Genomic DNA, 26,626 nt, shown 5'->3' with positions numbered 1-26,626 from the left:
CCTGCGCTTGGTACATGTCCCTCCAAACCTGTCCTATCCATATACCTGTCTAACTGTTTCTTAAACGATGGGATAGTCCCAGCTTCAACTACCTCCTCTGGCAGCTTGTTCCATACACCCACCACCCTTTATGTGAAAAAGCTACCGCTGGGATTCGTATTAAATCTTTTCCCCTTCACCTTGAACCTGTCCTCTGGTCCTCGATTCCCCAACTCTGGGCAAAAGACTGTGCATCTACCCAAACTATTCCTATCATGATTTTGTATATAAGATCTCCCCTCATCCTCCTATGCTCCATGGAATAGAGACCCAGCCTACTCAACCCCATCCTATAGCTCACACCCTCTGGACCTAGCAACATCCTTGTAAATCTTTTCAAGCTTGACAATATCTTTCCTATAACATGGTGCCCAGAACTGAACACAATAATCTAAATACGGTCTCACCAACATCTTATACAGCTGCAACATGACCTCCCAACTTCTATACTCAATACTCTGACACATGAAGGCCAAAGTGCCAAAAGCCTTTTTGACCACCTTATCTGCCTCCGACTCGACCTTCAAGGAACCATGCACTTGTACTCCTAGATCTCTCTGCTCTACAACACTACCCAGAGGCCTACCATTTACTCAGTTGGTCCTGCCACGTCCCAAAAAACACCTCACACTTCTCTGTATTAAATTCCATCAACCATTCCTCAGCCCACCTGGCCAATCGATCCAGATCCTGCTGCAATCATTCACAACCATCTTCACTATCTGCAAAACCACTCACTTTTGTATCATCAGCAAACTTGCTTATCTTGCCCTGTATGTTCTCATCCAAATCATTGATGTAGATGACAAACAGTAACAGGCCCAGCACCGAAACCCTAAGGCACACCACTAGTCACAGGCATCCAGTCTGAGACGCAACCTTCTACCATTACCCTCTGCTTCCTTCCATGGAGCCAATTTGCCAACAATTCAGCTAGCTCTCCGAGCAGCCTACCATGCGGAACCTTGTCGAACGCCTTACTGAAGTCCAGGTACACAACATCTACAGCTCTGTGCTCATCAACCTTTTTGGTCATGTCTTCAAAAAAATCAATCAGATTTGTGAGACACGACCTCCCACGTATAAAACCATGCTGACTATCCCTAATCAGCCCATGCCCATCCAATTGCCTGTATATCCTATCCCTCAGAATACTCTCAAGAATACTTCCCTCCCTAAAAGTCTCTCCTTCTCTCCATCTTTACAATATTCAGCAAAAACCTCTATCTTTGATAAAGTGTTCAGTCAACTACCAAAAAAATCTCATATTGTGGCAGTGTTAACTTATTAAGAGTCAGACAGCATAGAAACAGGTTTTTGGTCCAACATGCCTGGGCCAATCAAGATGCCCCATCTATGCTAGTCCCACCTGCCCATATTCAGCCCATATCACTCTGAACCTTTCCTACCCATGTAATTGCTCAAATGTATTTTAAATGTTGCTATTGTACCTGCCTCAACTACCTCCACTGGCAACTCATTCTTTATACCCACTATCCTCTGTGAAAAAAGTTGCCCCTCAGGTTCCTATTAAATCTTTCCCCTCTCACTGTAAACGTGTTCTGTAGTTCTCGATGGCCCTACTCTCAGTAAAAGACACTGTGCATTCACCCTATCTATTCTCTCGTGATTTTATACACAGATGGGACATGATAAATAATTCTCAGCACCAGTCATTCAAATTGGCTATGGCATTGCTACTGCTATCAGCCTTAAATCTCGGACCACTAATTACCAAGCTCAGTCCTTCTCACAAACTTTGTTCTCTGATGAGAAAATGACTATTGATTGGAGATCCTCACATGCAAAATGATGGGGCTAGTAAAGTAGCTAACTCACAGCACCAAGAACATGGGTTAAATCCTGACCTCAAGTAAGTTTAGATTGCACATTTTCCCTATGACCACTTGGATTTCCCGAGTACTCCGATTGCCTTCCACATCCCAAAAATGTGCAGGTTAATAGGTTAATTGGCCATTATAAATTGCCACAGTGTGTAGGAAAGCGTTGGAAACATTGGGAAAATAAAATGTGACTAGTATAAGATTAATGTGTTAAAAAGACACAACATGCTGGAGTAACTCAGCGGATCAGGCAACATCTCTGGAGAACATGGATAGGTGACATATTGGGTAAGATCGAGTCCTGGCCCAAAATGACATCCCTCCGTTTCTCCAGAGATGTTGCCTGACCCACTTTGAGCTATTTTTGGAAATGAACATCTGCAGTTCCTTGTTTCTATAAGATTAATGTAAATGGTTGTTTGATGTACAAAGGGCTCTTGGGTCCATGTCCACAGTTCCCTGAAAGTGTTAACACAAGTAGATAGAGTGGTAAAGAAGGTATGTTTGCATTGATCAGTCAGAGTAATGAACATAAGAATCTGGAAGTCATGTTGCATAGGTCACATTTGGAGCATTGTGCACATTTCTGGTCACCACAATACAAGGATGAGGAGTTATTTTTTGATAGCATGTTTTGTGCGTTTTAGCATTCCTTAAGGCAATGTTGTTGTTGTTTCAATTGAGCTTTTTTTCTTTAAATCAACTTTTGTTTTGCTGCAGTAATCAAGTTACAGAAACAAAAAAGAAAAATGTTATTGAAGACGTGACTTCCAGAAGCCAACATTTGGATTTGACTCCACCACGTCAGCTACAAGTGCTTGCAAACTGCCCCCGGGTTGCTTTTACTGTGAGGTATAAAAAGTAAGACCCTGGAGGCTGGTTTGAATACATTACAAATGGAAATTTTCAGACGCTCGATGGACTACATAACCCTCAAAACCCCCAAGAGTGATTTAAAAAATCCGTTCAATATTCGTCTCCAACACAAAAGTAGGTCTGAACCAAATTGTACCACAATTTCTCAACCTTGAACCCCTCTGTGATGCGCATTCGCTCCCTTTTACATGGAAACAATAATATTACATAACGAAATATGCAACGTAAATGGAATCTAAAATGGTATGTATATTCATTTGCTAACGATCTGTTGGCAGATATTCCGCCGTTGGTCAATCCGCTATTCGTCCTCATTATAAAACGATGGCCGGGTTGCAGTTGGCACAATACCTCTCTCTCCGGAATGATTCTGCAAATGTCTTGTGTGTCTGATGGATGGATGCAGTCGTGAACGCCAAAGCACGAACCGGGCTGAATCGTGCCCCTTCTGACGGTGCAGATGCGCTGGGTGGGCCGGTTAAGAACGGTTGGCGCTGCTGGGCCGAATGAACCGCAGTTCATTACTTGTTTTTTTGACACTTCACAAATCAAACAGCTGACTGCCCACCATCAGAACGGGCGCACGCAATCAACGGCGGCGGACGGCTCATGGATGCAAAGGCAGGGCGAAGTTCAAAGGCTCTCTCACCTCTTGGCAGACATCCCCCTCTCCCGCTCCTAGTTGCGCTGGCGGGGCGCGGGCGCCATCCGCCCCTCGCGCTGCAGGGAGACGTACGGCCGCGCCAACGGTCGGGGGCTGTAGCGCCTGCGCACTCCCCTTCTACGGGTGGTCCGCTCAGAGCGGCGGCGCTGCTGCCGCTGCTGCTGCTGCAGTAGATCCCGCACGCCGAGAAAAGATGCCCTCGTCCGTCAGAAATCTCTGGTCCAGCTTCTCGCCCCCGCTCTATCTATATTCGCGTCCGGTCCAGCTGGGCGTGGGTTTTCGCGGTCCGTTTCCCTTTCATCCTCGTCGCGCCTTGAGCCGGTCTCTCCACCGAGGCCACTTTCGCTGCCCGAGCGTTGGCTCCGCTACCGCGCCTGCGCAGTTGCCAGGGGACCCTCGTGCAACGCCGAGTCGTTGGGACGCGTGGTGCCACTTTGGTAAAGGATAAGAGCCGCTCACACCAGCAATGCGCTGAGGCCGCAGCCTGGCTATCTTGCTCAAGGCGGCTCTTCCTCGAGTGCTCCCCGCACTGGAAACTTACAAGCATCATCTTGTCAATTGCAAATCAAGGCAAACTTTTCGAATCACTTTTTATAAGAATAAGGTGAAGGCACCCTTTCCACATTGAGGCTCCACAAAGCACTGGTCAGGGCGCATTTGGAGTACTGTGAGCAAATCTGAGCCCCAAAGAGAAACATGGAAAATAGGTGCAGGAGTAGACCATTCGGCCCTTCGAGCCAGCACCACCATTCAATATGATCATGGGTGATCATACGAAATCAGTACCCCGTTCCTGCTTTTTCCCCATATCCCTTGATTTTGTTAGCCCCAAGAGCTAAATCTAACTCTCTTGCCTCCACTGCCTTCTGTGGCAGAGAATTCCACAGATCCACAACTCTTTGGGTGAAAAAGGTTTTCCTCATCTCAGTCCTAAATGGCCGACCCATTATTCTTAAACTGTGACCCCTGGTTCTGGACTCACCCAACATGCGGAAGATTTTTCCTGCATTTCATCTGTCCAATCCCTTAAGAATTGTATATGTTTCCATAAGATTCCCTCTCATCCTTCTAAATTCCAGTGACTACAAGCCCAGTCAACCCATTCTGTCCTCATAGGTCAGTCCCGCCACCCCGGGAATTAACCTGACGAACCTACATTACACTCCCTCAATAGCAAGAATGTTCTTCCACAAATTAGGAGACCAAAACTACGCACAACACTCCAGGTGTTGTTTCACCAGGGTCCTGTACAACTGCAGTAGGACCTCCTTACTCCTAAACTCAAATCCTCTTGCAATGAAGGCGAACATGCCATGAGCTTTCTTCATTGCCTGCTGTACCTGCATGTTTACTTTCAGTGACTGATGAACAAGGACACCCAGGTCTCATTGAGCCTCCCCTTTTCTAATTTGACACCATTCAGATAATAATCTGCTGTCCTGTTCTTGCCACCAAAGTGGATACCCTTACATTTAGACACATGATGCTGCATCTGGCATTCTTACATTTTGTTTGATACTTGTACCTCCTCCCTCATGCAAGTCCTTGCAGGTGAGGCAGAGATTCATATGCACCTCTTCAAACCTCATCTACTGTATCTGTTGTTCTAGGCTTGGACTCCCATGCTTCGGCAAGACGAAACACAGACTCTGATCATTTCGGTGAACACCTTCGCTCAATCTTCCTTAACCTACACGATCTCCCGGTTGCCAAACACTCACTTCCATTTCCATACTGACCTTTCCATCCTCGGCTTTCGGAGTGGGGGCAAACGTAAATTGGAGAAACAGCATCTCATATTTCGCTTGGGCAGCTGCCAATCCAGCAGAATATAGATTTCTCTAATCTCAAGTAACCCTCACATTCCCTCTCCATCGCTCCCCCCCCCCCCCCCCCCTCCCCAGTCAGTCTGCCAGTTTCATTGTCATCCTGCTTAGCTTCACTATTTTTATTCATAGAAACATAGAAACATAGAAACATAGAAAATAGGTGCAGGAGTAGGCCATTCGGCCCTTCGAGCCTGCACCGCCATTCAATATGATCATGGCTGATCATTCAGCTCAGTAGCCTGTACCTGCCTTCTCTCCATACCCCCTGATCCCTTTAGCAAAAAGGGCCACATCTAACTCCCTCTTAAATATAGCCAATGAACTGGCCTCAACTACCTTCTGTGGCAGAGAATTCCACAGACTCACCACTCTCTGTGTGAAGAAATGTTTTCTCATCTCGGTCCTAAAAGACTTCCCCCTTATCCTTAAGCTGTGACCCCTGGTTCTGGACTCCCCCAACATCGGGAACAATCTTCCCGCATCTAGCCTCTCCAACCCCTTAAGAATTTTATATGTTTCTATAAGATCCCCCCTCAGTCTTCTAAATTCCAGCGAGTACAAGCCCAGTCTATCTAGTCTTTCCTCATATGTAAGTCCCGCCATCCCAGGGATCAATCTGGTGAACCTTCTCTGTACTCCCTCTAAGGCAAGAACGTCTTTCCTCAGGTTAGGAGACCAAAACTGCACACAGTACTCCAGGTGCGGTCTCACCAAGGCCCTGTACAACTGCAGCAGAACCTCCCTGCTCCTAAACTCAAATCCTCTTGCTATGAATGCCAACATACCATTCGCTTTCTTCACTGCCTGCTGCACCTGCATGCTTGCTTTCAATGACTGGTGCACCATGACACCCAGGTCACGTTGCATCTCCCCTTCTCCCAATCGGTCACCATTCAGGTAATACTCTGCTTTCCTGTTCTTGCCGCCAAAGTGGATAACCTCACATTTATCCACATTATATTGCATCTGCCATGCATTTGCCCACTCGCCTAATCTATCCACTTGTTATCACCTTCTTCACAACTGACAATGGACCATTGTGGGCTCCACCTTTCCGTGATCATCTGGCTACCTTTGAATTGGTCTTTGCACATCTTTCAATCATTTGTTCGTTGTACCTTTTCATATCTCTAGTTTTGGTCTCCCGACTCTCAGTCTGAAGAAGGGTCTCGACCCGAAACGTCACCTATTACTTTTCTCCAGAGATGTTGCCCGACCCGTTGAGTTACTCCAGCATTGTGTGTCTATATTTGAAAAAGTTTCCAGGTCTAATCTGACTTCCTGACCAAATACTTTTTTTCTGTGTAAAAATAACATCTGCTTCTCAGATTATCTCAAGGACAAGAACTTGCAGCAGATACACAGATCAATACTAAAGTCATGACCATATATTGTGGCACCGAATTCATGAAAAATCAATTATTGCTCGGAAAATTGTTGAGTTATATGATGTAATTTTACTGGATATCACAAGAACAGCTGAGATGGCACAAACAGGATTTCATCAAGGAAAATAGGCTCTTTTTGAAATCCAACAGTGGAGGTAGACCAAATTTGTGATCCACAATCGACCAGGCTACATTTGCACATTTATAGTTTATATAAACTGATCAAACAATGTTAATGTATAGCTCTTGGAAATCACTTCAAATGAGCATTTTTAATATCAGTTTAATATCACTTCATTATTTTTTTAATAAATTGCTGGGTTTTGGGTCTTGATTCAGATACAATTGTTTCCCTGCAGATATGACAATAAGAATGAAATTAATGGTTTTTTGTTTTGAAGTACTTTGGCCCAGTTTTGTCCACCTTCAGCTTTGAAATCTGAGTTTATGTGTTAATTTCTCTCCATAAAGATGTGCATCGTTTTGGATATTCTTAATTCACCTGATGCACGCGTTTATGCGCTTATACACAAAGCACATTTGAAGAAAGCGGGTTTTATCGAATGTTTTAAATTTATAAACTGCAGAAGTACTACGCCATTACTATTTTTAACAAATGAAAATCATCAACTACAAAGTAAGTCAAACAAAAATAGAAACGGTGGAAGAACTCAGTCAATCAGCAGGTGTGAAAAGAGAAATCAGTTAATAATTCCTTTGCGCAAAGTGTAGGATTTAGAGTTTGCAAAGAAAGTTGAGAGGTTGGAGTGAGATGCAAGACAAAATGAGATGGGTTAAGACAGATCAGGTGATAAGGAGCATTGGTATTGAACATTATTGAGGCATTTTAAAGAAATGGGGTAAGACAGGTACATAAATATAATGATAAAGCAGTTTACCTGAAGCACAAAGTCAATGTTTATTAGAGTCATACAGCGTGGAAACAGTCCCTTCGGTCCAACTTGCCCACACCGGCCAACATGTCCTAGCTACACTAGTCCCACCTGCCTGTGTTTGGCCCATATCCCTCCAAATCTGTCCTATCCATTAACTGTACCAACTGTTTCTTAAAGCTTATTCCAGAAAGTTGCAAAGTGCTTAAATGGAAGATATTGTTCTTAGATTTTATGTTAGGTTTCATGTAACAGACAGCTACAGTAACAGATCAGAATTGGAGAGGGATTAAAAATTCAAGTGGCATGCAAGAAGCTCAGGATCACCTCTGGGGACTGAGCACAAGTACTCTGCAAAGTGATCACCCAACCAATGTTTGGCTTCTCCATGGAGTAACAGAGGTTGATGGATATATGGAACAAGCTGCCAGAAGAGGTAGTTAAGACAAGTCTTATAACAATGTTTAAAAGACATTTGGACAGGTACATTGATTGAAAAGGTTCAGAGGGATATGGGCCAAATGCAGGCAGGTGGGACTAGTGCAGGTAGGACGTTCTGGTCGGCATGGGCAAGTTGTTGTAAGATCATCATCAAATAACCTTTAAAACCTCTTAAATTTTCCTTTACATCTCCTCCCCCTCATCTCAAATCCTTTCCCTCTTATTTTTGATATCCTTACCATGAGATAACATTATTGACCATCTAAGCTTTCTATGCTTTTCAATACCATACCTGCGACAACCAGATCATCCCTCAGCATCCTCTGCTCCAGGGAAACCAAACCGAGTTTATTCAATCTCTCCCCATAATTAAAGTTCTCTAATACAGGAAACACGCTGTGAATTTCCTCTGTACTCTCTCCAGCACAACTAAATCATTGAAATGCACACAATACTACTAATCAGTGTTGAGTAAAGATGCAACTTAATCACCCAACCTATAAAGTCTGCTGTATGCATTCTTCACCAGCCAATCCACCCGACTTTCAGGGAAAGTGGACTTGGACCCCCTAGGTCTCTTTGTTCATCAATATTCCTTTGTGCCTTACAATTTACAGTATATGCCCTACCTTTATTTTACTACCCAAATTGTTTCATCTTGCACTTGTTGAGGTTAAAGTCCAACTGCCAATACTCTGCCCAACTTTTCATTTGATCTATATCCTGCTGTAGCCTTGGGCAACCTTACAGAGTCAGAGTCATACGGCAAAGTCAAGTCAAGTTTATTTGTCACATACATATACCAGATGTGCAGTGAAATGAAAGTGGCAACACCTGCAGATTGTGCTAAACTACAAAACAGAATAGAAAGACATTTAACACAAAAAATAAATTAATACAGTAAATTAAATTAGTCCCTGGTGATATGAGAGTTAACAGTCCTGATGGCCTGTGGGAAGAAACTCTGACTCATCCTCTCTGTTTTCACAGCGTGACAGCGGAGGCGTTTGCCTGACCATAGCAGCTGGAACTGTTCATTGCTGGGGTTGTAGGGGTCCCCCATAATGTTGCTGCCACCTGCACCTCTTGATGTATAGGTCTGCAGGGGGGCGAGTGTAGTTCCCATAGTGCGTTCAGCCGAACGCACTACTCTCCGCAGAGCCTTCCTGTCCTAGGCAGAGCTGTTCCCAAACCAGATTGTGATGTTCCCGGACAAGATGCTTTCTACAGCCCCAGAGTAGAAGCACTGAAGGATCCTCAGAGAGACTCTAAATGTCCTCAACTGTCTGAGGTGGTAAAGGCGCTGCCTTGCCTTACTCACCACTACGGCAATGTGTGTTGTCCATGTCAGATCCTCTGTGATGTGGACTCCCAGGTATTTAAAGTTGCTCACCCTATCCACAGTAATCCCATTTAACTCCAGTGGCATGTACATCCTCGGATGTTGAGCCCTTCTAAAGTCTACAATTAGCTCCTTAGTTTTTGTGACATTCAAGAGGAGGCTGTTGTCCTGACACCAGAGTGCCAGATCAGCCACCTCCTCCCGGTAGGCCTTCTCATCGTTATCGGAGATCAGGCCCACCACCACAATGTCATCACTAAACTTGATGATGGAGTTGGAGCTGAACCTGGCCACACAGTCATGTGTGTACAGGGAGTACAGTAGGGGACTAAGGACGCAACCCTGGGGGGTTCCTGTGTTCAGGGTGAAGGGGTTAGAAGTATGTCTCTCCATCTTGACCACTTGGGGCCTGGCAGTGAGAAAGTCCAGGACCCAGGCACACAGGGGAGTGTTAAGCCCCAGTTTCAGTAGCTTCTCAGCCAGTCTGGTGGGAACTATTGTGTTGAAAGCTGAACTAAAATCAATGAACAGCATCCTCACATAGCCCCCCTTCTGGCTGTCCAGATGCAAGAGAGCGGTGTGCAGAACCTGGGAGACCGCATCATCCGTGGATCTGTTCGGACGGTATGCGAACTGCAGCGGGTCCATATTGCGAGGGAGGAAGGCACAGATGTGGTTCTTGATCAGCCTCTCGAAGCATTTTATGACCACCGAGGTGAGGGCCACCGGTCGATAGTCATTCAAACAGAGGCATTCCTTGGCACTGGTACGATGATGGATCTTTTGAAGCATGCAGGGACCATGGACTTGGCCAAGGAGAGGTTGAATATCGTGGTGAGCACTGGAGCAAGCTGAGTGGCACAAGACTTCAGTACTCGCCCAGATATACCATCTGGGCCTACAGCTTTCCTCGTGTTCACACGAGTCAGAGCCCTCCTCACGTCCTGCTCGGACACCGAGAATGTGTGCACATCCCCAGCGGTGGATCCCACTCCAGCCTCGCTAGCCAGTGTGCTGGCGGTGTTGATTTTAGACGGCGAGCTAGGGGTAATGTTGCCCATCTCAAACCGTGCGTAGGAGTTCAAGTCATCAGCTAGGGAGGTGCCGGCACTTCCGGTTGAGGGGGGGCTGCACTAGTAGTTAGTTATAGTCTGTAGCCCTTGCCAAAGGCACCTGGTGTCCTGCTGCTCCATCTGTGACTCCATCCTGTCCTTGTACCTCCTTTTTGCGTCCTTCACCACCCTTCGCAGTCGGTAGGACTCTACCTTGTAGTCGTCCATATTGCAGGATGCCAGAATGGAGTTGTAAGCAGCGGTGCGAGCATTGTAGGCAACGCGAATGGACCTGTCCACCCAGGGTTTTTGATTAGGAAAGATACTAACCCTTACCATAGGGACGATGTTATCGGCTATTGTTGCAATGAAGTCCATAACCGCTTCCGCAAACTCATTGACGTCTCTGGAACTTGCTTGGAACATATTCCAGTCGACATCACTTAGTGCATCTTGCAGTATGGCCTCTGAATGGCCAGACCACTGCTTTACGTCCCTCGTCACCGCCATTTCCCGTACTATCCGTTGTTTATACTCCGGCAGCAGGAAAATCGCAGCGTGGTCAGATTTTCCAAAAGGAGGGAGAGGAACGGCCTTGTAGCCTTTCCTGAATGGCGTGTAGCAGTGGTCCAAAGTTCTTTCCCCCCTGGTGACACACGTGATGTGTTGGCAGAAGTTAGGCATGACCTTTTTCAGATTTGCCCTATTAAAATCTCCAGCCACCACCACAGCCACATCAGGGTTCTTGTTTTGGTGTCGACACAACACATCGTGTAGGGCCGATAGTGCCACGTCGATGTCCTAATGCGGTGGAATATTGACGGCTGTGATGATCACCGAGCTGAACTCCCGGGGAAGGTAAAATGGAACGGCACGAGATAGTCAGATGTTCCAGGTCCCGCGAACAGGAACAGGAAAGCGTCTTAATATTCCTAGGGTTGCACCAGTTATTGTTGGTCATGAAGCAAACTCCTCCACCCTTGGATTTCCCGGATTCTTCCGTTCTGTCCACTCGGAAAACAGTGAAGGACTTGGTCGGGCAGATCACCTGATCCGGCACCAGCGTGGTCAGCCATGTCTCGGTCGGACAGAAGATGTTGCAGTCTCTTATGTTCCGCTGGAATCTGATCCTCGCCCTGAGGTCATCCAGCTTGATCTGCAGGGACTGGACGTTCGCCAGAAGGATGCTGGGCAGAGGTGGACGGAAGGCTTGGGCTCTCAGCCTATCTCGAATCCCCCCCCCGCCTTCCTCGATGTTTTCTTCGACTTTTTCTCGGAGCCGCGCTCCCAAAGAAACAGACCCTTCAGTCTAATGTGACCGTGCCAACCAAGATGCCCCATCTACCACCTGTTAGTGGTTGGCCCATATCCCGCTAACCTCTCCTGTGCAGGTACCTATCCAAATGTCTTAAATGTTATTATACCTTCCTTACCTCCACAACTCCATCAATTTGTGTCATCCACAAACCTGCTGATCATTCCTCCAATATTCAAATTCAAGTAATTTGTATATATTCGCAAACAGCGCTGATCCATGTGGTACACCATTATTTGCCGACTTCCATTCACATAAACCTCGTTCTACCATTTCATCTTGATCTCATGTGCCTTTTGGGCCAGCCTACCATTGTAAGACCTTGTCAAAAGTCTTACTAAAGTCCACAGAGAAATAGTCTCAATCATCTCAGAGAAATACATTCATCAATCTCCTTGGTCATCTCTTCAAAAATACTCAAATTAGTCAGACAGGATTTCCTCCTCAATAAGCCATACTGACTCACCCTAATTAGTCTCTGTCTTTCCAATTAATAGAATCCAGTTCTTTGGAATGTTCTCAATAATTTTGTTACCAGTGACATAAGGCTTACCAGTCTATAGTTACTTGGTTTATCTCTGCTGTCCTTCTGAAGGAAAAGAAACAACATTAGCTACCTTCCCTTCTTTTAATACCTTGCCTGCGGCTAATGAAGATGCTAAAATATTCTCCCTTGTTTCTCAGATAAATGTCATCATGCTGATCTGCAAACAACTGTTTAATTCAGCACCTTCCGCCTGGTTGACAACTTCAACTTCCTATGCATTGTGGATGATCAGCCATGATCACAATGAATGGCGGGGTTGGTTTGAAGGGCCAAATGGCCTTCTCCTGCACCTATTTTCTATGTTTCTAAATCACCAGCAACCTAAACTGGTCCCTTCACACTGATGGTGTGATCAAGATAGTTTATCAGCATATTTACTTTCTTAAGCATTTGAGAAGATTCAGCAAGTTCACAAGGATTGTCCTCAACTTGAAGATAGACACAAAATGCTGAAGTAACTCAGCGGGGCAGGCAGCATCTCTGGATAGAAGGAATGGGTGATGTTTCGGGTCGAGACCTTTTAACTTCTTCAGTTGTGCTATAAAAAATGGTCTGATGTTATGAATCTCAGACTTGTTTGACAACTGCTCTGCTCTTAACAGCCCGAAGCAGCAGAGAGTTGTGAACAAAGCCCAGTCTGTCACTGACCTCATTCCACCCAGTTCATCCTCACAATGTGTTGCATCAAGAAGGCTGGAAATATTGTCAAGAATGACAGCCACCATGGCTATTCCCTTTTCTCTCTTCGACAATGAGGAACAAAATATTAGACTGCAAGATTTTGTTGATGATCTGGTCCATTGCATAAATGGAATTCAATCGAGAAGCACAAGATTATGCAATTGGGCAAAGTAGGGCATATTCAACAAATAGGAGGATACTGAGAGGAGTGGAGGATTAAAGGAATCATGAGGTTTCTGGCCTCAGAGGAAGCATTATATGTTGGTGAGAAAAGCACATGAACAGCTTTCCTTTGTTAACTGAGCAGAGCATATGAGGAAGAAGCCTATGCTAGAATTGCTTACATCACCAGTTAGCCAGCTTGAATACCACATGTAGTTCTAATTACAGCAAAATCATGATCACCCGAGAGAGGAAATTTACAAGGATCCTTGCCGCAGCTGGAAAATATCATGTTTGAGAATAGGTTATACAAACTGGGAAAGTTTTCTTTGGAAGAGAAAAAGACTGCATGAAGACATAAATGAGGTATTTAAAATTATGAAGGGCATAGGTAAGTAGTATGGACCTATTTCATTTAATGGGAAAATCGGTCTAAGATTCAGTCTGAAGAAGGGTCCCAATCCAAAATGTCATCTGTCCATTCCCTCCAAAGAAGCTGCTTGACCTGCTGTTCTTACAGCACTGTTTTTTACTGTAGATTTATATAGTATTAATAAAAGGGTTAAAGTGGAGTTGAGTGAATGTATCAAGCAAAAGGATGACAAGAATCTAGAATTCACTGTCCGAAAGACTGGTGAGGCAGAAACCCTCAAGCATTAAAAAAAATACTTGGATATGTTTTGAAGATCCAGTAGAAGACCCAGGCCTGATGCTAGACGATGGGATTTTGTTGAAAAGTGATTTTTAAGATGGGCAAAGACACTGTGAGCTGAATGAACTCCTTCTGTTTTCATAGATTTCCGATGGTTCTCTGATTTCCTGTTAAACTATATTGCCTACAGGCAAAGTGCCAAATACCTAAAAGTAGCTTTCACTGCCTTCGGTGGTGGACCCTTTCACATGTGGGATTAACCAACGATCAGATAGAGTTGCCAAAACTCAATGCCTGTCCACTATTCCAACCACTCATTTCCAAAAGGATTACTGTATCCAAACCTCAAACTCATGCAATAAAACCCACAATGTTCAAACTTTGCGGCCTCCAACCACAACAACCTGGCCGCGGGAGAGGACAGCAGGAGAAGGGAAAGACATTGTGGCCTTCCATCACAGTGAGGAGAGGACTGGAGGAGACTCACTGTGATGGATGTTTCTTTGATGGATGTTTCTTTTTTGTGTGTTTTTGGGGTTGTGTAATTTTAATGCCTATTTAATGCTTTTATTGTTGGACTGTGGGTGACTGAATTTCGTCCAATATTGGATGACAAATAAAGCTATCTTGAATCTTGAATCTTGAACTTGTTCGAGAAGATGTTAGCACAAATCATTCATTCCTACCACATGTGCCTATGGTGTCCTTTCAAATAAAGTCCTTTCATTACACAGATGCAACGTTGCAGGCACCACCTGCCTCAGCTACTAATAATTTATTTAGCAGAACCAACAATCTGCATGAAGTAAAGATTTCTAAAATTATAAAAACAAGCACCAGCATATATTTCTTTAACTCTTCCATGATGCATGCCTAGCTACAATACTAAACGTCAAGACATTTTCCTGACAGGGTATACTGAAGCAGCATTTGGCTCAAGGCACATGCCATAAAAATAAATCAATATCACAAAAGACTGTTCACAGTCTGACACATAGCTTTGGCCCCCAAACACAAATATTTAATTCGTCAAATATTTCAAGTCAAGTCAAAATATCCTTTCAACATACTGAGAATTAAATTACAGCCAGTCAGCCTCTCCAGCACTTAAATATTCACAAATATGCTTCACTCTCATTCCTTCAAGATTTAGTTATTTAAAATTTTGTTTAAAAATTGTTGATTTTTACTCTCTCTCACTCTTAATTCCTTTCACTTTTTCATTTCTCTTTATTCACTTTGACGTTGAAATTTGTATTCTAAATCATGATTTTCTAAAGTTCTGATTTGGTACTGTTAATTGTTTACATCATATTGATTGAGGCACATGTTGCTATTTTTAATTCATTTATATGCAAGTGAGAGATCCAGTGTTAACATAGTCAGTTATGTTAATCCCTTCACAAAACCTTCTCAACACTTACATAAATAAGTGAAATATGATTTGGCTATCTTGAAGAAAAGCCAGCCACAGGAGATGATGTCTCCAAGAATTATCATTATTAATTGGGTCCCAAGTTTTTGCAATCGTATGAAATTCTACCTACATCAAACCATGGAATCCCAACGGCTGATGAAATCCTAAATCAATATCGTGGAATCCCAATGGATAATTAATCTAGACTAGCCAAACAATCAGGCAGGAAGATTATAGACCTACAAAACTACTGGAAAGCTTCTTTTGGAAAATCAGCCTATTTGTCATGCCAATAAAGCCTATGTCCTGAACATGATTGTTCTGACTTAGTTTTGGTTTTGCAATGCAAGATGAGTCTGGCTGCCAGAAGAAATTCAAGTAAGCCAAAAACCCTTAAAAAGCTCTAATAGAACAGTTTAAATGACTGCTACTAAAAACTAAAGAATCGTCCTCCCTCAGATTAGCATATCCACTTCAAACAAGATTTTATTAATGTCTCAGCATCAATGGCACAATCAGGTCACATAGCCCGGGTCACTTTATATCAGACTCACGCAAGGCTCAGTCTAAGCCAATATTCTTCAATGTATTACCAATGAGGTGCCGCCAATAAGGTCACACATATTTACATCTGAATGAACGTCCTGGCAATGCAAGTGAGCACTTTGAATGAAGTCCACCTTGAACACTGATTCAAATGTGAAGGAGGAGCAATTCCAAATAAGGAGTGTTTCCTGTCTAACTATTGATAAACAAGAGACTCTGCATTCCATCTTGATAGTGTAAATGTGGAGCACAAACTAGCAGTGTCTTTCTTTAACAAGATGAAGAAACATGACCCCTTTAATGTAAAGCAGGAGTGCATTGTATCCTTCGTTGCACACTTATGAAAAATCTTTGGAATATTCAACAAATATTTCAAAGATTACAATGGCGATGGAGCTCGTGATTAGAGCATCATGATAGGTCGTCGGCAGGGAGAAACGGCAGGACAAACTGTGCCTCCCTCCAATCAGGGCCTATATGGATGATATGACCTTGGTGACCACAACAGTAGCTTGTACAAGAAAGTTGTTAGAGAAGTTAAATGATAATCTTAAATGGGCTAGATTGAAGATTAAACCTAGTAAGTCATGGAATATTTCTTTGGCAAGCTGAAAGGTGGGAGAGAAAACGTTCTGTGTAGATGAAGAAGAAATCCCGTCTATAATGGAGAAACTAGTTTAAAGTTTGGGTAGGTGGGTATAACAGGAAGTTGGATAACACTGAACAGGTTCAGCAACTTAGAAAGGATGTTGCTGACAGGTTAAAAGGATAGAGAAGTCTGGGCTTCCAGGCAAGTTGAAGTTGTAATGTTTGCAGTTTGGCTTATTCCCTTGGTTGATGTGGCCATTGACAGTATATGAGGAGCCAATTTCTAAGGTGGAAAGGTTAGAGAGATTGGTTAGTTCATATATTAGGAAATAGTTCGGAGTTCCATGGTGTCTTAGTAATGTGGCTTTATATGAGAAAGGTATTCTCCATTTACCATTGTCTAGCCAAACAGAGGAGTTTAAGTGTGCTAAGGTGAAGTTCGAGTTACAATTATCAGGGAGTAAGGATACCTTAGTTAGTAATCTGGTGCCAAGTGTAACTACAGGGAGGATGTGGAACACAAAGCAGGCAGTAGAAGAAGCACATGCAGCTCTGAGGCATATAGACATTGTTGGTCGGGTGCAGCAAGGGAAAGGAGGCATAGGATTCAGCACAGGGAAACCAGTGTGGAGTAAGTCTGGTCCAAAAGAGAGGAGGAAATTGGTTGTACAGCAGGTACGTCGTCAGTAGGAAACAGTGAGATGTGTAAGGGCAGCAGCTTAGGTTAAGCAGGGGCAGTGGATGAACTGGGAAAGTGGAGAAAAGAGGTGGTTTAGCTGGAGGGACCTGTGGTGCATGGAGGCGGGTCATGTAAGTTTCCTTATAAGGGCTATTTATGATGTGCTACCACATAACCTCAAACAATGAGTAGGTGGGGACCCAGCGTGTCCCTTGTGTTCAGAGATGGCACTGTTGAGGCATATTTTATCAGGATGAAGGACTAGTCTCTCAGGGTCGGTATACTCAGCAGCATAACCAGGTATTGAAGTGCACAGCTCCAGCAATTGAGTGGAGGAGAGTACAGGTGAATTCAGTCGGCATCAGGACTGGGAGTTTAGTGATGCATTTTGTCCATGACGGAGAGAAAGGTAGAGGAGGGAAGTTTGCGGATAGGTACGAGTCAGGCCAGTTACGGGGATCCAATGATTGGGAGATGCAGGTAGATTAGGAAAGCTTGTTCCACAGGAAATAATTACTATTAGTTTGAGGCCTGATATTGTGTTATGGTCAGTGAATCAGCAGATAGTGTATTTTATAGAACTGGGTGCTTTGGGAGAACTTAGTGGATGAGGCTTATGAAAGGAAAAGGCTTAGATATGTAGAGTTGGCAGCAAGAAGTTGAACAGCGAGGATGGAGAGCAAGAGTACGTCCGGTAGAGGTGGGTTATAGAGGTTTCATAGCGAGATCGACCACATCACTATTTGGAGCTAGGAATTCACGGTCAGAGTGCGTCAGGCTGTCAGAGGCAGCAGAGCAAGGCAGTAGGTGGATTTGGTGGAGAAGAAATAGTATCAGTTGGGAGCGGAAAGGACATGTATGAAATGCAGTATGTGTATTTCTTTGTACCTGTAGTCAGTGCGAGTGTATCCGTGTCTTATGCAAGGGTGATATTTGTGATGTTACAAGCTGAATGATGGGCTAGGTTTAGTGGAAGATAGGATGCAGGTGCTTAGCATTTGTTAGAGTAAGTTAAATGGCTGCAGCTTCCTTTATTCAGTAGATACTGATCGCATAGGTGGTGAGAGTAGGTATTGAGGGGGGTTGTTCTGGGATGCCAGAACCAACTGTTGAGCCTTCATGAGGTGTCGTGGGCCAAACTCAACGAAACACCAATGATGGAAGATGCCAACTTGATAACCCCAATAATATACTTGCATCTACAGGAGCTAATTAATATGTATGAAGCTTTTTTTTTTTGCATATGGAGTCATTTATTGTAAGTTGGTGTATTTAGTTAGATAATACTTTGGTTTTGGGCTTGGTTTTCTCAGTTAAGCACATCCTGGATTTATAGCACAAGTACTTTGTTTAAATTGTAATTTAGAAGGACCCTGGGTCCAATTTACAAATATGAAGAAGGTTTTACAATGATGTATTCAGCACCCCCAAATACAATTATTGAGAATAGCCATACACCAGGTGGCGCAACCAGCACTGGCTGCCTGGCCAACAGTCCGTCTGTCCTTTATTCTGTTTTTATTATTTTAAGTATGTATAAAAGTATGTTTTAGAGTTTCTGGTTTGTTTTATGTGAGGGGTGGAGGAATTGGGGGAAACCTTTTATCAATCTCTTACCTCAACGGAGATGCGATTTTTCTCCGTATCATATCTCCAACCCCACTGCGGCCTAACATCGAGGAGTTGGCGGCCTTTCCTGGAGACCAGCCCGGCGCTTCAAGCCGCGGGCACGGCGCGGACTTTAACATCGGGAGCTGCGATCCTTTGCCGAGGATCGATCATGTAGAGCTCCAACCCGGAGGCCCGCGGTCTCTGGTAAGAAGTCAACCCGGGAGCTCCAATGCCGTGGAGAGTTTGTCAACCGTCCCGATGCGGGAATTCGATCATCCCGACGTGAGGGCTTGGACAGTCGGCAGCGGCGACTGTGGATGGTTCAACAGCTCCGACCGCCAATGAACAGAGAGGAAGGTGATTGAACTTTATTACCTTCCATCACAGTGAGGAATGTGGAGTCCGCTGTGGTGGACGTTTATGTTAAATTTTATTTTATGTGGGTATGTGTCTTATTGCTTTTTACTTAGTATGGCTGTATGGCAACTCAAATTTCACTGTACCTTAATTGGTACATGTGACAATTAAATTGAATCTTGAATCAAATATAAAATTACTGTTGGTGATCTGCATTTAAATCAACTGTATAAAAAGATTTTGGTTCCCAATGCTTCTAAGAGTTCGTCAAGTCATTTCTATCTCACACATCAAGTAACTATGATATTAACAGTAAAAGAACTACTCTTATTAACAGGTATGCTTGCCATTGGCTAGCCATGTTTAACTCTAGTCCAATATTTAAAGTAAATAATGTAGGAAATTTGGTTCAGGCACTATTGTCTATTGTCTATACTCCAAATGCAGTCTAACCAGAGTCCTATAGAGCTACATCATGACTTCCTGACTCTTTTATACAATGCCCTTAGCAATGGAGGCAACTGTATACTTTCTCAATAGACAATAGGTGCAGGAGTAGGCCATTCAGCCCTTCGAGCCAGCACCGCCATTCAATGCGATCATGGCTGATCACTCTCAATCAGTACCCCGTTCCTGCCTTCTCCCCATACCCCCTCACTCCGCTATTCTTAAGAGCTCTATCCAGCTCTCTCTTGAAAGCATCCAACGAACTGGCCTCCACTGCCTTCTGAGGCAGAGAATTCCACACCTTCACCACTCTCTGACTGAAAAAGTTCTTCCTCATCTCCGTTCTAAATGGCCTACCCCTTATTCTTAAACTGTGGCCCCCTCTTCTGGACTCCCCCAACATTGGGAACATGTTTCCTGCCTCTAATGTGTCCGATCCCCTAATTATCTTATATGTTTCAATAAGATCCCCCCTCATCCTTCTAAATTCCAGTGTATACAAGCCTAATTGCTCCAGCCTTTCAACATACGACAGTCCCGCCATTCCGGGAATTAACCTAGTGAACCTACGCAGCACGCTGCACGCTCCTTACAGTCAACCTCTCAAAGTGTGACACCTCACACTTGCCCGGGTTAAACTCCATTTGTCATTACTCCGCCCATTCCTGCAGCTGATCTGTATCACTTTGAATCTTCTGGCAGCATTCCCCACTGTCTACAACTCCATTTTTGGTCTCATCAGCAAATTTACTGACCAATGCATCTACATTTACATCTAGGTCATTTATATATATTACAAATAGCATAGGTCCCAGCACAGACCCCTGCAAATCTTCACTGGTCACAGACCTCCAGCAAAAGTATCTACCTGCCACCACAACCCTCTGTCTTCTAAGAATAAGCCAGTTCTGTATCCATACAACCAAGTCATCATGAATCCCATACATCTTAATCTTCTGGATCAACCTACCATGAGGGACCTTATCAAAAGCCTTACTAAAATCCATGTACAGTAAACTGGGGAGGCACAGTGGTAGAGCTGCTGCTTTACAGTGCCAGAGAACCCACCAGGTTCAATCCTGACTACAGTTGCTGTCTGTAGGGAGTTTGTATATTCTCCCTGTGACTGCATAGGTTTTCTCCAAGTGCTCCGGTTTCCTCCCACACTCCAAAGACTTTCTACACTCTTCTATGTGACTTGCACCCTGGGCTGGACTCGCACCCTGGACTGGACATCCTGGACTCACACCCACTTTTCCCCTTCCACCCACATTCCTTCCTCTGGCTTCACCATTTGCAATTTTTCTATCATTTTCTTACACCTTTTGTCTCTTCCTCACTGGTCTTTGTTCAACCATCTGCTTGACAACCCCCTCACCGGCTTCACATCACTTGCCAGGGTTTGTCCTGCCCCTCCTCTCTTCCAGCTTTCTTCCCCCAACACAATCAGTCTGAAGAAGGATCGCAAACTGAAACGTCACATCTCCATGTTCTCTCGAGATGTAGCCTGACCCACTGACTTACTCCAGCACTTCATGTTTTTCTTTTAATTAACCGGCATCGGCAGTCCCTGGTGTCTACATTTTACAGCTCTTTATTCAATGTTAGTTTGCAGATTGTTTTTTGCCAATCAGCTGTCTGACCACAAAAAACAACACCATCTTTAAACATTTCAAAGCAAGCTTGTTAACTAAATATTTAACATCAACCAGTATACCTCAGTGGAGGATAGCCATGCTGACCAGTTGAAATTCTTTTCCATCTGGATGCTCTCATTTTTAAGGCTTTGGAGCAGGCCAGAAAGAAAGATCTCTCTGATGCATGGTGGGATAAGCTTTCGTACATTCATTTCACCTTTTTTCTATCAATTAAAGAAACACATTCTGGTTTTAAATGAAATTAAGAATCCAATTGCAAAATTTAACCTTCAAATTTTCTTCCAACATCTGAACTTGAAGTTACATCCAAAAATAAAATCACTATATGCATGAATTAATAATTCGATCAACTCGCAAACTTGCAAACTTGTGATATGAGATCATGGAAAGAATAAACAAAGTAAATCTAATAGAGAATTTAAAACAACACGAGATCATAAAGATTGCAAAGTCCCAACATGTTTTATCGCCAAACAGGCTATGATCGAACTGGCACTTTAACAAATTTAACATGTGTCTCTTACTCATGTTTTCCTTCACCCCAATCCCTTAATCCCACCTCTGCAATTTACTGTAGCCTGGTAAACAGTACAATCCAAACATTTAAACCCACATTTTGTAAAGTACATATCAATAATCCCAGTTATACTGGCCAGGTAATTAGAGTCATACGACATGGAAACAGCCCCTTTGGGCCAACTTGCCCACACTGACCAAAATGCCCAACCGACACTAGTCCCACCAGCCCGTGTTTGGCCCATATATACTTCTAAACCTTTCCTATCCATTCTAAACCTTTCAAAACCATTTGCCGAAGCAACAGCAGGGAATGCATCAATAATCATTGATGTATATATATATATATATATATATATATATTTATTTCACAAAATGCTGGAGTAACTCAGCAGGTCAGGCAGCATCTCAGGAGAGAATGAATGGGTGACGTTTCGGGTCGAGACCCTTCTTCAGACTGATGTCAGGGGGGCGGGACAAAGGAAGGATATAGGTGGAGACAGGAAGATAGAGGGAGAACTGGGAAGGGGGAGGGGAAGAGAGGGACAGAGGAACTATCTAAAGTTGGAGACGTCAGTGTTCATACCGCTGGGCTGCAAGCTGCCCAAGCGAAATATGAGGTGCTGTTCCTCCAATTTCCAGTGGGCCTCACTATGGCACTGGAGGAGGCCCATGACAGAATAATAATAATAATAATAATAATACATTACATTTATATAGCGCTTTTCTAACACTCAAAGACGCTTTACAAGGTTTACTAAGACATAAAAGAAAATAAGTAGATAAATAAGTTAACGAAGAGAAAAGGAAAAAGAAGGAGAGGTAACGGTCAGTGATTGAAGGCAGTGCTGAACAGATGAGACTTCAGTGATGTTTTGAATGTGGTGAGTGAGGAGTCTCTGACGGTTTGGGGTAGTGAGTTCCAGAGGGTGGGAGCAGCGATGGAGAAAGCCCTGTCCCCCCAGGATCTGAGTTTGGTCCGGATGGGGGGACACAGGAGGTTAGCAGCAGCAGAGCGGAGGGTACGGGTGGGAGTGTGTCTGTGGAGGAGGTCAGTCAGGTAGGATGGGGCCAGGTTATGGAGGGCTTTGTATGTCATGAGGAGGATTTTGTACTGGAGAAAGGTCAGAATGGGAGTGGCAGGGGGAGTTGAAGTGCTCAGCCACCGGGAGATCAGTTTGGTTAAGGCGGACTGAGCGAAGGTGTTGAGCGAAACGATCGCCGAGCCCTGCGTTTGTTTTCGCCGATGTAAAGAAGTTGACATCTAGAGCAGCAGATACAATAGATGAGGTTGGAGGAGGTGCAGGTGAACCTCTGTCTCACCTGGAAAGACTGTTTGGATCCTTGGATGGAGTTGAGGGGGGAGGTAAAGGGACAGGTGTTGCATCTCCAACGGTTGCTGGGGAAAGTCCCCAGGGATGGGATGGTTTGGGTAGGAAGGGACGAGTGGACCAGGGAGTTACGGAGGGAACGGTCTCTGCGGAACGCAGAAAGGGGAGGGGATGGGAAGATGTGGCCAGTAGTGGGGTCCCGTTGTAGGTGACGGAAATGTTGGAGGATGATTTGTTGGATACGCTGGCTGATGGGGTGGAAGGCGAGAACAAGGAGGATTCTGTCCTTACGAATGGGGGGAGGGGGAGGGGGGAGCAAGAGTGGACCTGCGGGATGTAGGAGAGAGAGCCTCATCTATAATGGAAGAGGGGAAGCCCCATTTCCTGAAGAAATATAATTAAAACTCAGATCTTGTATACACACACATACATATACATATATATATATATATCTGAGATTTGGTTGTGGACCTTCAGCCAAAACAGTAAACGATAGCGCCAATTTTAGCACCATTATCCTGGCGACTGTTAATGAAATGTTTTATTTAAATTGGTCTTATATTTTTAAAGTCAGAGAGATTTAAGTTTAAAAATTACATTTCAATCCGACTTCTTAAAAGTCCTCAGCGTGTGATGTCACAATGGGACACTCACGACTTTAATTGCGCTACCCCCCTCCTCCCCCGGAGGAGCACGGCGCCAAAGAGAAGGCGAAAGAAGATGGCTGCTGGCAGGAAGGTTGCTCTCCTGCTGCTGGCCACCGCGATGGCCGCCCGGAGTCAGTGGCTCCCTCTCCCCTTTCCTCTCCCCCCTCGCCTGCCGGCCCGGGTGGAGATTCCGAGCAGGAGCCTCCCCGGGAGAGATTCCGAGCAGGAGGAAGATGGTCGTCGTCCCCGTCATCTCAGCGAACCAGACACAGCAGGCAGCTTCTCAGGAGAACATGGATAGGTGACATTTCAGATTGATCTGAAACATCCATGTTCTTCAGAATTTCTGCCTGACCCACCGAGTTACTCTAGAACGTTGTGTCTAGGTAATAATTATTGCTTGGGGCGTGAGAATTGACTTTTTTTTAAAGGAGAAAAATGAATGTTAGTAATTTTAAAACTTTATTTTTCTCCATATTATCCATTTCATTACTCTCAATTCCATCTGTATTCCCCCATTTTTATTTTGGTCTGTGCCCTAAATCCTCTTTGCCCTCTCCAACCTTCCCGCAACTTGAAACATGCTCATTTTCTTTTCCCCACCTCCCCAGAAAGGTCATGACCCTGAAGCATTAACTGCACTCACTCTCAATAAGGGCACAGCACGATTAAAGGGGAAATAATGAAGGACTTTAGTCGAGGGTTCAATTGTTTTCACCAGTCCACAAACAACAAATACAATTTCAAATTTATACCTGACTTTGATATGACACTAAGTTTATTTTACGTTTATGTCTCTTGCACCCTGCTTCATTTTCATCTACAAGTGTGAACAAGTCTTTGGGTTCCAACATCACCTAGTCATTACTTGCAGCTGTTTGCAGTCAAATTTAAATCCCACTGATTTTCCGTTAAGCCACAAACACTTATGTAAGGAACCAACACTTCACAATTGCTGTTTATTCTAGAAACTCAAAGAAAAATTATGCCAGATGTTTCGGATCCTTATAACTATCCCAAATGACATGTATTAAAAAATCTATGACACCCTTCCAAATAAATCTTAAATTATGTTGGTCTTGAGCTTGTTGATTTTAGAATCCTGCATTACTACCAAAACAAGGGCGGCACGGTGGCACAGTTGCTGCCTGACAGTGCCAGAGTGTCGAGCTCGATCCTGACTATAGGTCCTATTTGTACAGAGTTTGTACGTTCTCCCTGTGACTGCGTGGGTTTCCCCCGGATGCTCTTGTTTCCTCCCAATTGGCTTGGTTAAAAAATAGGCAGATGGAATTTTTTTGGAAAAGTTGATGTTAAAGTGGGGCTTGGGTTTCTTTTGGACATAATCACTGTATGTCATAATCACATAGTAGCAAGCAATTAGAAAAGCAAATTTACATTGTGTTTTTTTTTTGCATGGGGACACATTTTGAGATGTATTGCTTCATTCATAAAGGCCACTGATGAATCTAGATCTTCAAACAATATTCCAGATTCAATCATCCCAGACGAGACTGCACCTAGAAACTACATAGTTTCCCAAGGGAGGATGTACTTGTGACTGGGTGTAGCAGAGCAGCACAATCTGTGGAACCATCTGCCTGAGTACAGCTAAAATTCACCAGAATGATGACTGGGATGGCAGGTTTGTGGCACAAGGAAAAGTTAAACAGATGACCTTATACTCGAGTTTAGAACAAGAGGTGATCTTTATGGATCCCTATGGAGCCTGGTAGGACGAGGGTTCCTTTAGATTGCAATCACAAGGTTTGATCATTTATCATCCATAGTGTTCAGTTGATGTTGGAATCGAAAGACTTGTTCACACTTGTAGTTGAAAATGACCTACAATCAGATAAGCCATCATCTTATTGAATAGTAGAGCAGACTTGAAAGGCTAAGTGGTCTACTCCTGTCCTAATTCATTTATTCAGACAAATTAATAGCTTTATAAACACAGTAGTAAGGGAATCAGGTGATATGGGTTTAGTGCAGAAAGATGGCACTGAAGTGGAAGATCAACTGTAAACATATTGGATGGTGGATGAGGCACAGCTGCTGAATGGTCAATTCCTATTTCAACTACTTGCAAGTCAGAGAAGAGAGATAGCTTGGATAATTGACGCAGAGGATGGTATGTATATGCAACCAGCTGCCAGGGATGTGGTAGAGGCAGGTACAGTTACAACATTGAAAAGACAATTGGACAGGTAAATGGGTACAAGCTTAAGCGGGGTTTTGTTGGCAGAGAATTGTTGGCCTGAATCTGTGCTGTACGAGGGGATGATAAGGGGTCAGGGGAAGAAGAATTGGTGATAGGAGTCCGGGTGTGAAGAGAGGGAGGCCTAAGCTCAGATGGGAGAAAGGCAGCACGCACGACCAGCATTCTCTGCAGAGCCAGGCACAACAACAACTTCATGTTGAGTGGGAGCAGCATTTATCAGAGTAATAGTCAGTAAAGTAAAACCTGGCACTTCTTCAAGGTTAAATAATGGGAGATTGTTGACACTGTGGGTGGAAAAGGAAATTAATATTTACAGTGCAAAACATGAAAAAGAGACGACATTTTTTGAATCGTTAGATTATTGGATGCTTCAATGCAACAGACTACTGATGTAAAGATTAAACCATCATTTAAAATGGAATGTGGCCACTACAGCAAAGCTAAAAACAAAAGTTGTTCTATTAGAGACAGGAAATTAGGGTTCAAAGGAGACAATGCCAATACTTGCCCTGGAAACAGGGATCTGATTTTTTTTCTGAATTGAGTTGTAACATCTATCATTCTATGAAAACATGAATTGAATCAAAATTCAGAGAACTGTTAAAAATGTGTGCATGTCTTCAGCTGCCAAGGCCCAGAGCTCTGGAGTTCCCTCCCCAACTGTCTCTCTATCTCATGTAAATTCACTTAAAAAACACCTCTTTTTCAAAGATTTTTATTTGCTATTAATGGCGAATCCCATCTCCAATCAGCAGATCAGTCTATGGGTCACATGAACAATGGACAAAAACTTGCCTGCTTGTTTATACCTCCAACAAGTTAAAAGCTTGTCATCATCCAGGGCAAAGCAATCAGTTTGTCTGGCACTCCCTCCACCGGA

General features: G+C 43.9%; 1 protein-coding gene across 7 annotated transcripts in view; it reads right to left on the bottom strand.

Moving 5' to 3' along the window:
• Window positions 1-26,626, bottom strand: part of st3gal3a (ST3 beta-galactoside alpha-2,3-sialyltransferase 3a) — a 350,137-nt gene that overhangs the window by 267,729 nt on the left and 55,782 nt on the right. The window contains exon 1 of one of the 7 annotated variants that reach the window (XM_078408355.1): window positions 3,409-3,647. The exons of 5 other annotated variants lie outside the window; for them this stretch is intronic. The gene's annotated coding sequence lies outside the window, so the exon portion shown is untranslated. One more of the 7 variants, XM_078408348.1, reaches the window with a different exon arrangement.

The sequence above is a fragment of the Rhinoraja longicauda genome, chromosome 11 (assembly GCF_053455715.1).
Source record: "Rhinoraja longicauda isolate Sanriku21f chromosome 11, sRhiLon1.1, whole genome shotgun sequence".
NCBI lineage: Eukaryota > Metazoa > Chordata > Chondrichthyes > Rajiformes > Arhynchobatidae > Rhinoraja > Rhinoraja longicauda.
This window is presented reverse-complemented; position numbering and strand designations above follow the sequence as displayed.